The sequence below is a fragment of the Phascolarctos cinereus genome, unplaced genomic scaffold (genome assembly GCF_003287225.1).
Source record: "Phascolarctos cinereus isolate Bilbo 61053 unplaced genomic scaffold, phaCin_HiC Scaffold_4;HRSCAF=312, whole genome shotgun sequence".
Lineage (NCBI taxonomy): Eukaryota > Metazoa > Chordata > Mammalia > Diprotodontia > Phascolarctidae > Phascolarctos > Phascolarctos cinereus.
In genome coordinates this window covers 429,045,220-429,060,642 of record NW_027555847.1, presented here as the reverse complement: position 1 = coordinate 429,060,642, position 15,423 = coordinate 429,045,220, and the positions used below count along the sequence as shown (strand labels likewise).

General features: G+C 35.0%; 2 pseudogenes; one reads left to right on the top strand and one right to left on the bottom strand.

Annotated features, from left to right (window-relative positions):
• Positions 1–5,418, bottom strand: part of LOC110217968 (LON peptidase N-terminal domain and RING finger protein 2 pseudogene) — a 39,324-nt pseudogene extending 33,906 nt beyond the window's left edge.
• Positions 5,419–7,160: 1,742 nt separating this feature from the next.
• Positions 7,161–14,590, top strand: LOC110217969 (S-formylglutathione hydrolase pseudogene; annotated as a pseudogene).
• Positions 14,591–15,423: the final 833 nt, after the last annotated feature.

Below are 15,423 nucleotides of genomic sequence, written 5' to 3'. Positions count from 1 at the left end.
TTAGGTAATAGAGGACCTTTAAAAAAGCACAGCATGGTCCTATAAGAACTCATCAGGGAAGCTAAAGCTCAGAATGCAGACAATGAAAAACACTGAGGGTAGCATTTTTTGAACAAGCTAAATTTGGTAAAAAGTAAGACAAGTGTTGCTCTGGAGGCAACTCTAAGTCAATTGTTAAATTTTTAATTGTAATGATTTAAATAAGAGAAATTGACGACAGATACAAAACAAGACTGGCTTATTCTTTCATTGATTGCTAGAGTTAAGAAACTGTTAATAATGCAAAGTAAACTTAAAAGTGTGAGAGCACACTTTTTTTCTTTTATTCCCCCAGAGTGTTAGTTTCTTAGACATTTACCAGCATACCTCTGCACTGCCTTGTAAACACTGCAGCTTGAGCAAAAGTAAGATAAAAGGCTCAGGGAAAGAAGTCATCAGTAAGCTGGAATCCAGCAACTAAAGTGTGACAACAACAGGCATTTGTACAGTGCTTCACAGTTTACAAAGTGCTTTAGATCCGTTATTTCATTTGAGCCTCAGAACACCCCAAGAAGGGAATGGATCCCTGCTCATTGTGGATGAGAGAATTTATAATAGAAATTAGAAGGAAGACAGCTATTTATGATTTTTATTTTGCTTCTATGTTCTTCACCAAGGAGGGAAATCTTGAAATTGGTAAAGACTGAACAAAAAAGCCTCCTTGAAAGTTAATATCCAAAATAAGTAGTGAAGTCATAAAAGAGGAGTTTAAGTCATCAATCATAAATGAGGAGTTTAAACGATTTGACCCGGTTGTCCCTTACCAAAGGCAGTAAGCTTGAGATTTTATATATGCATGTATTTATGCATATATATATATATATATATATATATATATATATATATATATATATATACACACATACACACACACATACACATATACCTATATATGTATATGTACACACACACAGAGGAGTGTCAGGAAAGGAGCCACCTAAGAAGTGACACCTGCAATACGTTTTGAAGGCAACTATTTCTAAAAATGGAATACCACTGGTGCACAGGTTTACAAGCAAAATGGTAAACATTGTATGTAGTGAGCTGCATAGTTTGAATGATAATTCAAATAGCTTCATTAAGTGTAAAAAAATCTTATGTGAGTGGTCACTTTGTGTGTGTGTTTGTTTATTTTTGTCCTGAACTTCCCACCTGATGAAGGAACTCTTTACAGATCAGAAGCTGTTCTTCGAAAGATGCTCATGGAAATAAGCTGACAGGAATGAGAGGGTAAATGCTTTGCCCAGGCAAAGCATAGGCAGTATGTCAGAGGTAAAACTGACAACCAGGTGGTAAAAATTCCTTAGCCCTTGATGCCAGGCTTCCTCAATGATAAGCTATAATTTAGTTTCAGGCTTCAGATACACAAAAAATAGCAAGGTCATTAATTTTCTTTCTGATTATCTATATGATAGCACAGATGCTCAAGGGCAAATAAGGTGAATTTCATTTTCCATAGTTATTTTTGACTAATAAAAATGTGTGTGAAAGAGAAGCTAAGCATTTCTACCTTTACCACAAAACACACACACACACACACACACACACACACACACACACACACACAGAGGGAGATTCACCTGAGCTGATAAGTTTTTCAGTCATTACATTTGTGAATAAGAGAGTATGTCCACTGATGACACATGGTAGAATGATTCAGAGTTTTAACTGCATCAGATGTATACCATATTAACCTATATGTAGAAAATGGGTGTTGGATTAGTCGATATGAGAATTACAGTCAGCATTTTAAGCAATTCAGAAACTTTGGGTCTTTAATTTATAATAGCTTGTTCCTCATCAGGCTCAGTGCTTCACAGAACTGCTTGGAATGTAGAGCTCTCATTGACATAAAAAGTAATTCTTTTCCTGTATCAGGCATATGAAGAGGAGAGCAGCAATGTGATTCATACAAGGAGAAACTTTTAATTAAAACCTAAAATTCCATTTTCTTTGTGATCTATTTCTGCTTTTACATATGCATGATATTACAAATGAGCCATTGATTTTTGTTGCATTTAGATGACTAACCTCTTCTGTAGATTGAATTTGGGGGCAAATCAAGTCACAGAATTCTTGGTGAGAGTGATTTTTGTTTTGTTTTTTTTCCAATATGTTTAGTCACATCTTTTCATAGCTTATTTTCAAGAAACTGAATATTCTGTTTATAAAAGCCACCAGTGAAGGATGGTGAAGTTGATCTGTCAAATAAATGAACAGATAATTTAATGTGGTTTTAAATTTTAAAATGATGAAAGCAGGTAATTATCATAAGAGCTATAATTTTCAGACATTTAAGCCCTTAAATTGCTGTACATATTTAAGATGTTGGGCATATAAACTATTTAGATCGTTGCGAAAATTACTAGACATAAATTATCATTTTTAAATGCTATGGTATCTTTTATTGCTAACAGACATACTATTTTTAAAGTTGTACTCCACTAAAATTTTCTCCCGATTCCTCATTCTGTCACGAAGAAAATGAGTTTTTTAAAAATTCTGTTATCAGCTCATAAGCTCTGGAATGTTCTGCCAAGGTGAAAAGATTTGAGTATAGGCCCAGCAATAAATAGACAATGTATTTGTCATCAAAAATTAACTAGACAAGATTTTAGGAAGTTATCACCTGAGAGTTGGGCACTGAGTCATCTGTCTGTCTATCTATCTGTCTATCTATCTGTCTATCTATCTATCTATCTATCTATCTATCTATCTATCTATCTATCTACTATCGTAATGCCTAATCTATATATTTTATGTATATATGTGATAAAAATGAGTATATATGTATGTACATATGTACACACAAAAACCTCTCTCTCCATACAAATATGTGTGTGTGCATGCGTGCGTTCATTATATTGTAAACTCTTTGAGTACAGAGAATGTCTTTTGCCTCTTTTTCTATCCCCAGTGCTTAGCATACTGCATGATACATAGTAGTCAGTTAATAGATGTTTATTGATTGATTAGCATCTGCATATATACATATGGATATATATACATATATACATATATACATATATGTACATATATATGTATATACATATGTATCAGAAAATGTCTAATAAAATAAAGAGGGAGAGGGCTAGTGATTTACACAGGAGAAAAGAACTACTATTTAAGCTGATGAAATCACGGGCACTTGAATTGTTATAGAAATAACACCCTAGAAGTTTATAAACATATCTTGGTTTTACTCTAATGTGAACTATATCACCTCTATATTATACTGGGTCTATAAATTAATCAATTTGAATTGTTAACTCAATAATATAAATGATAACTCATCTATGATTTCTTATACTCTGTGACGTTTGTCCATGTCTTCTCCTATAATTTCATCATCATATAATCTACATAACAAGTAAAAAGCCTTCCTTTAGACATCTTGACAGTATTTGGATAAAAGTGAAACATACTGATTATCTGTTATTTATCTCCTGCTTTAGTTATATAACCAATCTTCTTCCTTTTCCAGACAAGCATCTCTATCATGATACCTTTTATCATACAGTCACTGTAATTTGTTGTTGTTAATATGTTACAGTCTAAAACTCTGTCTATTAATATCAAGTGAGGCATGATACAGGGAGATCTATATTCAACAAATGTGTTTGCAGCTGTCACAGAGGAGGCCTAGCACAGAGAACACAGTGTAATAGTGTGGTCTTCCAGATATTTTTATTTGTGGATAATATTTTTCTAATTGTGTCAGAACATTTTGAAGAGCTGCTTAGCTGGGGTATATATTCACTCAAAAGGCATGCACCAACTTTATTATCTACTCAAGGAAAAAAAAATAAATGAAGATTATTTATTGTGCAGCCTATACAAACAGGCAACCTAGAAGTCTAGTCCACTTGCATGTAAACAAATATTCCTGTTATTGTCTGTCCTTCATGCTCAGAAAGGATCAAAATGACATTGCGATGTCAATGTCAATGTACAGTGTGTCAGGCTGTGGCTGATCATACCTACACAAGTTTAGAAGGCTTTATAACAGGTCAGGCAGAAGTAGTCTGTATGACCATTAGAGAAGGAGATAGCTCTAAATTTGCACATCTCAGGTTTCTTTTGAGCTACTGCAGTTCTGTTTTGCTTATAGAAAACAGTGCCTTCTTTGATGCTGGAATGCCATGATGAATGATTCTGTGATAGTATCTCCTATGTCTCATAAATGATATCAAAATTCTTCAGAGAGATCTTAAGACTGTCTTCATATCGCTTCTTCTAAATATCATGTGTACCTGCCTTGTGTGAGTTCTCTATAAAATAGTCTTTTAGGCAAACTTACATTTGGCATTCAAGCAAAGGGGCCAGCCCATTGAAGTTGTACTCTCTGCAGTGGGATTTGAATGCTTGGCAGTTCATCTCAAGAGAGTACCTCAGTGTCCAGTACCTTATCTTGCCACATGGTTTTCAGAATCTTCCTAAGACAACTTAAAGGAAAGCAATTCAGTTTCCTGCCATGGCATTGATATACTGTCCTGGTTTCACAGGCTTACAACAATGAGGTCAGCATAATAGCTCTGTAGACATTCAGTTGGGTAAGTAACCTAATTCCTCTTCTCTCCCACATTTTCCTTTGGAGCCACCCAAACAGTAAGCCATCTATGGTAGTGTGTTGCACCAACCTCATCATGTATGTTTACATTCTTAAGGTAAGTGAATTTATCTACAGCATTCAAAATTTCTCCTTTTGTTGTAACTGGTGTTTCCATGTGTAGATGGTGTGGTGCTGGTTGGTGGAAAACCTCTATTTTCTTGGTGTTAATTGTTAGGCTAAAATTAGCAAAAAGGGCAGAGAATCAATTCATGTTTTATTGCATTTCAGCCTCAGAGGTTGCAATGAGTACACAATCATCTGCAAACAAAAAGTCATGTACCAACTCTCCTTTTACTTTAGTGTACTTCTTTGGGCAGCCAAATTTTACCATGATCTTCTGCAGGCCCTCACAACTGACAGCATCAAAGGCTTTGGATAGTTGAAGGAATGCTGTGTTCAGACTTCAGTTCTGTTCCTGGCACATCTCCTGGAGTTCTTGGGCAGCAAACATCATATCAACGATTCATCAGACTTTACTAAAGCCACGCTGGCTCTCAGGTAGATGACCATCTTCCAAGTGAAGGATCAGTTGATTAAGGGGGACTCTGGCAAGAATCTTGTTGTCAATGACTAAGAAAGAGACCCCTCCATCATTGTCACTAGACAATCTATTTTTTTTTACATAGATGAATAATAGAGGCAACCTTGATCTGCTGGGGGAAAACCTCCTCTTGCTATATAACCTGGAGGATTTCCAAAAGTTTTTGTATAAGCTGTGAACCCGCTGCATTGTAGATCTCTGATGAAATGGAATCAGCACCAGGCATTTTGCTATAGGAGAAGAGCCAAATGACATTCAAAATCTCTTCTTCATTTGGAAGCATAGCTACAGAGAGATTGACTTTAAATGGTCATTTGTATCAGCATTGGTTGATGATGGTCTGTTCATAATATTATGGCAGAATTCAGCCTATCCCTCCAGTATCAGGTCCTTATCATTAATCAGTGGTTCTATCATGGCTGAGTAGTTGACATGTACCAAAAGTATTTACCCATCAATAACCTTAGGGCATCATAAAAATGCTTTGGATTGTTATTGTAAGTATAAAACTGAATTTCCTCTGCCTTCTTACTAAGCCAATAATCTTTCATGTCTCTAAGCTTTGCTTGAACTTTTTCTTTCTTAAGGACTAGTCTTAAACTCAAATTACTCAGGCTGTCATTGATTGGCCAACAGGTCCCAGCCCAAGCCTTACTTAGTCATTATTCCAGCCCTGATGGCTCATAGTGATTTAAATAGCAATTGTTTCTGTTTTGAACAGAAACCCTGAAGGTATTCCTCTCCCAGAATGAATTTTTTAACTAGGTAAAAGAAGTCATTCTTTACTTCATTTCTTACCTAGCCTTAATTACTGAATGGGCATTGCTTCAGCCAAACTGAGACCTGGGAAAGACCTTAACTTAAAAAGGCCAAGGTCCTCCTCTGCATCCTGAGCCATCTCCAGTCTTCCTGATCTATATCGTGCCACTGGACCCAGATGACTAGAGGAGAGAATGAGGCTGGTAACATTGCACAACCCTCCCTCACTTAAATCCAATTCACTTACAAGTCATGGCATCACCTTCCTTATGTCACGGTCACCTTTGAGAACAAAGGACAAACAGCAACAAGCATGCACTTTACTTTTGATGGAGTTAAATGTTGTCTTTTTTAGAGATGCAGGAACTATTTTGTTGGTAGGCCTTCTGATTCTCATTTTCAACTTATTAGCTTCTGAATTTCCCCATCACTTTCATCATACCAGTGCTGATGTTTGCAAGTGTTCTGGTCCAGATGAGTAAATGCAATGCTGTATACCAAATCTCTGAAACCTTCCCACTTCTTTTTTGATCTACTATTACCAGCAGTGTTTTGGCTCAGATTTCCCTCCAGGTCAGTAATAAACTGTTCACACATAAAGAAGAATTCTAATCTCTTGATGTTGAGTCATCTGATAGCTGTCATGAGTTGGGGTCACCGCTTTTGTTGAATGTGAATGTTTAGCTTGGAAAGTTTAAGCCTATGATACAAAAAGCATTCTGTACCACACGTCATGCCCTTTGTGACTCTCACATGCTATCTGTCTCTTCTCCTTATAATGAAATAGTCTATTAGATGCCTATTTATTTAAATTTGTTTAAATAAATTCATTTAAAATTTATATAATTTAATTTATACTTCATTTAATTAATAATAAATACTTAAATTTATTTGCATATTTATTTAAAATATGGGTGTACATCCATGAAATTTTATTGGATTTTGGTAAACAAAAGGTTGTATTAATAATGAAATAGCATGAAATAGATAAGCCTTCAACAGTAAGGGATTATTGTTTTTGTTTCTGACTCCATTCCTTTTAAAGACTCCGTGTTATGTCTGCTAGTCTATTCCCACTTTGGCATGAAAGTTACCTAGAATTACAAGCTCATCCTCTTTTGACACATTAATCATGAGGGTCTCCTTCATATATATATTTTTAACCACATCATGGTTCATTATGGTGGAAGCATATATACTGATGGCGGTATGGTGCTTTCATGTAAGTGACAATCATATTGTTATGAGTCTGTCACTCTTTCTCAAAGGCTTACAAGCTTATTGACTAGATTAGATTTGATTGCAAAACCTATGGCAGCTTCACAGTGCTTCCCAATACTGCAGTCACTCTGAAAAATCATGTATCCAGGTCCAGCTTCAGGAAGCTGTCCTCTGGTTCATTCAGGGTTACTATATAGATGTAATACCTGTTAAGTTTTTTTTTCTCACAAGAACAATCCATCTTTCAAGTTTACTGGATTTCTTGTCCACAAATGTGTGCACATTTCATGTACCAATGATGAATTGAATCATTGTTGCAAAAATTTTTGTATGTGCTTTTGTGTTTCAACCAGGGGTAGGGGCGAAGGTGGAGAATCTCTGCCTGTAATGGTAAGCATTACAGGGCTAGGTGAATCAGACAATTTGCAGGGCACCTTTCCTACCTCAGTACAGTCTTTAAGAAAGCTACTCATACACCTAAAGGACTGCTGAATCCCACTGCTGCTTCAGTCCAGTGAGAAGATGATCTCATTCATTGCCTGAGCTGTCTGTGTACAGGGTTGTCGCTACAACTATCAGTGTATCTGCATCTCCTGTTTTGCCACTATCCTGTTGCCACAACATTTTGATGTAAGTAAAATAGTAAAGTAATAAAAATAGTGAAATGATGAAATGACAAAATTATAAAATTATTGAGTAGTAAAGTAATAAAATAATGAAATAGTAAAATAGTAAAATGGTATAGTGATTCCTTTTGACTCATGCATAAATTGGATTTGAGTGAGACTGTTGTGTGAAGTCACCCTCACTATCTCTTTCAGAATCATCAGAGTTCATTAGCAAGGGAAAAGTCAAAACACTTGGTGATGGCTCTGGGTGCAGTAGATGACCTTGCCATCTCTGGGGTCTGACCAAGCACTAAGTACTTTATAGTTCCATCTTTCATAGCCTTCATGGCTCATTGAAACAAAATAGTCATATCTGCCTATTTCCCTGGGGAAATCTTCACATGCTTGAGGTAGTCACTCTCCTAATTCACCAATCGGACTGAGGCCCATTGGTCACCTTCAACCTGGTGGAGCCCCTCTGAGGAGATGGTTTAGTGGAGTGTGGGTGGACATGCTATCACTTCTTGCAGCCATAAATTAGAGCTGGGTGATTTTGGTGAACACTGAAAGTGAATCAGCAGCCTTAATGCCAGACTTACTAGTCTTCCCTTGAATACCCCATACATCCCAAGTTTCTGAAGAATTAATGTTGTGAGTGACTCAAAGGGCAATGAGGAAGAACATTTTGGGTGTTAGAAGGCTACGGTGGAAAATATGAAATCAATAATAATGAAAAAATCTGACGTATTCTTGAATTACTTCAATAAACACCTTAAAAATTAATTGAATCTGATTTTTAGAATTTGAAGTTATAATGTTGCCTATTCTTTCTTTATGCAGTCAGTTAATAAAGTATTTATTAAGAACTTAACATGAGCCTTGGAAATGGAGGTCCAGACAGTGTAAGAACCTTGTCTAGCCTGCAGGTATATTGATTCCAAGGTCAATACTATCTCCACTACCATGTGAAAACAAATTCATTCATATCCTTGATGCCCTATCATTAGATTGTTACCCTTTCTCCCTCGCACATGAATAATGCAGAAGTCTAGCTCCTATAATCTATAATCAGATAGCTTATGGGAAAGTAAGCCTATGGAGATATATCCAATCACCACAATGATAACTTCAATTTGAAGTGAGTGCATTCTGTAAGACCTCCACAAATGTTGAAATCTACTTCTGTTTGCACTGGCTTTCTAGTTATGGTCCTGCAGTCTCAATATCTTATGAGAAAATAATATGTTCATATTTACTTCACTTCACTTCAAATCAATTCAACTTAATAAACATTTATAAAGTACCTTCTAGCAGCAAGACATTGGTGTTTAGAGAGAACATATTCTATTGGGGATAGAAAAAATAATAAATTTAAGAGGATCTGAGGAAGGGCAGATCAGTTTTAGTCAAATGGTGTGGTGGAAAATGATTCTCAGGGGATCAAGTAGAATGTGAGAAAGTGGAAGCAAGGAGTATAATTATCATTTTTTTTTCTTTTTGTCTTTATTTTCTTTTGAATTATGTTCTTTCTCCTTAAAAAAAAATCTCTATCTATACAAGAAAGGAGAGCAATATGGAGCTATCTTAAAGGGATGCAGTCAATTTTAGTTTCTTATTTAAAATTAGCAAAAAGTATTGTTATTTTTAACATCACCTTAATTTCTCAACATATCCCTTCTCTTTATTTCCACCTCCCAGAAAGGAATTCCTTACAATAATGAAATACTAGAGGGGCAGATAAAACAGTTCAATAAAACTAACACATTGTCTATGTTCATTATTTTGTGCAGGGTATCACAACCACAATCCTTTACCTTTTTGAAGAATAAAGATAAGCATATTTGCATATTTCATCTTTAGGATCATGCTTAGTCTTTAGAGTTTCCTAGTATTCAGTTTATAATTTTTACTATGGCTGTCCTTTTCATTTACAATGCTTTAGTCATTGTATATGCTGTTTTCCTTATTTGGTTTATTTCACTCTACATGTTTACATGACACTTCCAAGCTTCTCTGTACTTTTTTATTTTAATTGGATTTTACTGTGTAATTCTATTTTATTAAAGTTATCTATCATAGTTCATTTAGCCATCCACACAGGGGGAAATACAGACTGTTTTCACTAATATTTTAATATATTTCATGTGGTATATTTCTTGTTGGCATTTACTCCCTTAAGGTAGAAGAATAGTAGTAGGTTTTCAGAGTCATAAGTTGTGGACATTTTAGTCCAAGTAAGACTTTTTTTTTAAATGAGAGGAATGGCTTGATATAAAGGACACACTGTCCCTTCCTTATAACTTCCCAGTTATTGTTATCCACTCCTTTTTTTATATATATATGACTGCAGAAGAGCAGACACCCTCAAATCTTGCTAAAGTTCATCTCTAGACATTTGCATCCTTTAGGAGTTTAATACAATATCATTTCCTTTTTTATGCATTTTCAAATTTTAAATCTTTTCTTTGACACCAACATTTGCCCATCTATATACAAACTTAATTTCTCCTTAATCCAAACTAAAAATCTCTTGATTCATCTAACACATCTACATTCTGCCCCACTTCTCTTCTCATTTTTTGCTGAACTACTTGAAGAAGTAGCCTATACTTGAGGTTCATTCTTCCACCTTATCTCCTCAACCCCTTGTAATTAGACTTTTGCTCCCTACTGAATCTACTTTCTCAATGATCTTCAATGACATCCTAATCAATCAATCAAGATTTATTAAAGATATTACATTCCAGGCACTGTGCTAAGTTGTGGGTATATAAAAAAGGCGGGGGGGGGATTTCTGCTCTCAAGTACCTCACAATTTAATGGGGGAGAGGGGCAGCTAGGGTGTGCAGTGGTTGGAGCTCTGGCCTTGGAGTCAGGAAGACCTGAGTTCAAATCCGATTTCAGACACTTGACACTTACTAGCTGTGTGACCTTGGACAAATCACTTAACCCCAATTGCCTCACCAAAAAGAAAAAAAAACAATTTAATGGGGAAGACAGCAAGCAAATAGATATGTACAATCTATACACAGAATAAATAGGAAATAATTAGGAGAGGGAGTGCATTAGAATTAACAGGGATTGGGAAAAGCTTCCTACAGAAGATGAGATATTAGTTGGGACTTAAAGAAGTAAGAGAAACCAGTAGCCAGATATAAAGTGAGAGAGCATTCCAAACATGGGAAACAACTAGAGGAAATGCTCATAGCTGAAAGATGGGCTGTCTTATTTGTGAAACAACAAGGAGGCTGGTATCATTGAAGTATGTGGTAAGGACTAAGGTGCAAGAAGATTGGAAAGATAAGAAGGGACTGTGAAGAACTTTGAATGCTAAACAGAAGGTTTTAAATTTGGTCCTGGAAGCAATAGGGAATCATTCCTTGAGGAGGGCAGTGACATGGGTGGGACTATGCTTTAGGAAAATCACTCCGGTGGCTGAATGGAGGATGTAGAAGAGTGGGGAGAGACTTGAGGTAGGCAGATCACTTCAGACAAGAAGTGATATGGGCTTGCACTAGAGTGTTGGCAATGTTAGAGGAGAGAATGAAATGGATACAAGAGATATTGTGAAGGCAAAATAAATAGGTCTGAACAACAGATTGGTTATGGGAAAGGGAGGTGAGAGATAATAGTTGAAGACAACTCCCAAGTTGTAACACTGAGAGACAGGGAAAATGATGTTGCCTTTGACAGTAATAGGGAAAGTAAGGAGTTAGGGAGGGCTTAAGGGAAAAAAAAAATAATGAGTTCTGTTTAGGATATGTTTATTTAAGATATCTACTGCTACTACTAATCACCAAATCTATTGCCAATATTTTAATTCTTCTTGATATTTCTGGCATTGTGTTACTGTTCAAACAGTAACAGGCCCTCCACCTTAGGACCTATCACTGCAGCAATTTAGATGAATGTTCCTTTGTTTAAGGGAGTTTAAAAATGAGAAGATATAATCACTTTGATCTAATGCCAAGTATTTTTCCAAATTAGGTTATGTGGTAACCTTGAGATTTAAATAAGGAAGGGGGCAAAAAGCCTATACCAAGAAAATTTCCAAAGGATATTTGCCAAAGGATATTCATATCTGGCTGAAGATATCAGTGGGATGTGAGGAGACCCCAAATGTTCATCCAACTTTGGGTGACAGTATGAAAGCTTCCCAAATCACGATAGTATTGCAGTTCTATTGATAGCTTCTTAGCTTTCCCTTTTTGTAAAGTGAAAATATACTCTCTAACGTATGTTAGAAATTCTCCCTCCATTTCAAGAATTTCAGATATTAATGTGAGACATCCATAATGCTATGTTCTACTCCCAATTCAAAATCTATGTTTTGGGAAATTGAGATCACAACCAGGCTTATGGCGATGACAATTATTTCCTGATTTACTCAAGTTAAGCTTAAATGAGAAGTACAAAAAATTTTAGTGTCCTTCAGATGCTGGTTTGGCTTAATAGAGAATGATGATGTAGGAAAGAAAACAAAAATCTTGGATCTCCTCAACAATTGGTTATTTAATGTTTATTTTTCTCAGTTATCTATAAAATCTGAAGAATAATAAATGTACCTCATTTCACACAGTTTTTATATGTTAATTTATTGTATTAAATAGGTCCTACTTACACGTACAATTTTATCATTCATATTTGTTTTAATTTCAGTTTACAGATTCTTTCTCTCCCTTCTACCCCTTGATCCTTCCTTGAGAAGATAAGTGATTTGAAATTAATGATGTGTGTAAAGTCATGATAAGCATATTTACATATAAGCCATGTTGCAAAGGAAAAGATAGACAAGAAAAAGAAGAATAAAGTTAAAAAAAAGTATGCTTCAATCTTCATTCAGTATTCATTATTTCTCTCTCTGGAGGTGGGTAGTGTTTTTCATCATGGATCTTTGGAATTATCTTGGTTCATTTTCTTGATCAAAGCAGCTGTTTCTCACAACTGATCATCCTTAAACTATTGCTTTACTGTGTATAATTTTCTCTTGGTTCTGCTCACTTCACTTTGCATGAATTTATGTAAGTCTTCCCAGGTTTTTCTAAAATATCTGGCTCATTATTTCTTATACCACAATAGTATTCAATCAAAGTCAAGCACAACTTGTTCAGCCATTCCCCAATTAAGGGGTATCACCTTGCTTTCTAATTTTTGCCAACACAAAAAGAACTATTAAAAATATGTTTATACAAATAGATCATTTTCCTTTTCTTTGATCTCTTTGGCATGCAGAATTTGTAATGATATTACTGGGTCAAAGAGCATGCAAAGATTTATATCCCTTTAGTCATAGTTCCAAATTGATCTCTAGACGGGTAACAATGGTTTAGGGTACCAATTTTTCCACATCTCCTCTAACATTTGTTACTTTCTTTTTCTGTCATTTTAGCCAATCCAATAAGTGTGAAGCAATGTCTCAGAGTAGTTTTAATGTCTCAAATAAATAGTTATTTAGAGCATTTTGTCATATGACTTTAGCTTTAATTTCTTCTGAAAACTGCCTTTTTATATCCTTTGACCATTTATCAACTGGGGAATGACTCTTTTTTTTTTATAAATTTGATTCAGTTCCTAACATAGGAGGAAAGAGGACATTATTAGAAAAAAATTACTTTCAATTTTGTCCTAGATACATTTTTCCCTCTAATTATGGATGCATTAGTTTTGTTTGTGCAAAAGCTTTCATGTAATCAAAATTATCCATTTTAGTTCTGTTGATCCTCACTGTCTCTTTGCTTATAAATTCTTCCCTTATCCATAGATCTAACAGGTGCATTTTTCTATGCTCACTGATTTTTCTTATGATGTCACCATTTATGTCTAAATAATTTATCCATTTTGATGTTACCTTGGTCCTGCTATATCTATCACCACCTACACCTACCCAGGATCGTACACCTTCTGTCAGTCACCTTGTGTCAGTGAATGAGAAAACAGTAGCAACTAAATAGCAAAGAAACTATGGCCTTTGAAACAGATTTCCAGCAATAAGTCCTTTGAAAGGTTTCAGAAAGTATATGAGCATAATAATATGGAACTAAAATGAAAAATGAAATTTGAAATCTACTTACCACCAAAGGCAGGAGCTGGAAAATACCCTGTACTTTACTGGCTGTCTGGTTTAACTTGCACAGAATAAAATTTCAATACAAAACCTGGTTATCATCAAACAGTAGCAGAACATGGCCTCATTGTAGTTGCACCAAACACCAGACCATGTGGCTGCAATGTTAAAGGAGAAGATGACACCTGAGATTTTGATACTAGTGCTGGTTTTTCCATGAATGACACTGAAAAACCTTGGGAAACCAGCTATAGATTACACTGTTATATAATAGATGATCTGCCCAAACTATTAATTGCAAATTTTCCAGCTGACCTAGAGAAGATGTCTATTTTTGGCCATTCTATGAGAGGCCATGGAGCTCTGATTTGCATTTTGAAGAATCCTGGAAAATACAATTCTGTGTCGGCATTCTCTCCAATCTGCAATCCAATGCTCTGTCCTTGGCGAGAAAAGGCCTTCGGGGGATATTAGGATCAGATCAGAGTAAATGGGAGGCATATTCTGCTTCTCATCTTGTGAAGTCTTATCTAGATTCTCAGTTGGACATATTAATCAATCAAGACAAAAATGATCAATTCCTTAAATATGGGCAATTACTTCCTGAAAACTTTATAGATAGCCATGCAAAATGGAAAATTCCAGTTGTTTTTAAATTGCAAGAGGGATATGATCATGACTACTACTTCACTGCAACTTTTGTTAATGATCACATCAGACAACATGGAAAATACTTGAATGCATAAAACTTCATATACAGGTAATCTCACAATTATAAAAGCTACTATGTAAATTGAACTTTCAAAAGACAGAATTATGAATGAAAAATTACTGCCCTTGAACATTCACTCCTAATTTTTATTAAAGTCTTACACATAAATGAATAAATATATAAAATCTTCTGAATAAATACATAAAATCAAGTAATCTGATTCATTTTTGTTCCCTATAAGTACTCTGATAAAAGATAGGTCATAATCTAGGGACAGTTTGAAATCCTTGCAAAATTAAGTTTAAAAAATCAGAGAATATATAAATGATCACAGTTGACTATAAAAATAATACAGTCATTCAGATGTTCTCTGTGATGTAATAAGAGGTTGTTGGTCATTGAGTGTATCAGTTCTTAGAGAATTAAATTATGGAATTGTATCTCAGTAACTGAATAAAGAAACTTAATGCATTGATGTTAATTTGGTATGTGGTGTGAGATGTTGGTATATACCTAGTTTCTACCAAATTGCTTTCCAGTTTTCTCAACAATTTTTCTAAAATGTTGAGTTTCTACCAAAAAAGTTTGGCTCTTTGGCTTTCTCAAACACTGGATTACTATGGTCATTTACTACTATGTATCATACAATTAATCTATGCCACTGATCGACCACTTCATTTCTTAGGCAGTACCATATTGTTTTAATTACCATTTTATAATACAGTTTGAGATCTGGTATTACTAAGCCACTTTCCTTCATATTTCTTTTCATTGATTTTTCTTGATTATCTTGATTTTTTTGTTCTTCCAGATGAATTTTGTTGTGATTTTTTTTCTAGCACTACTTTTTTTTGTGGTAATTTGATT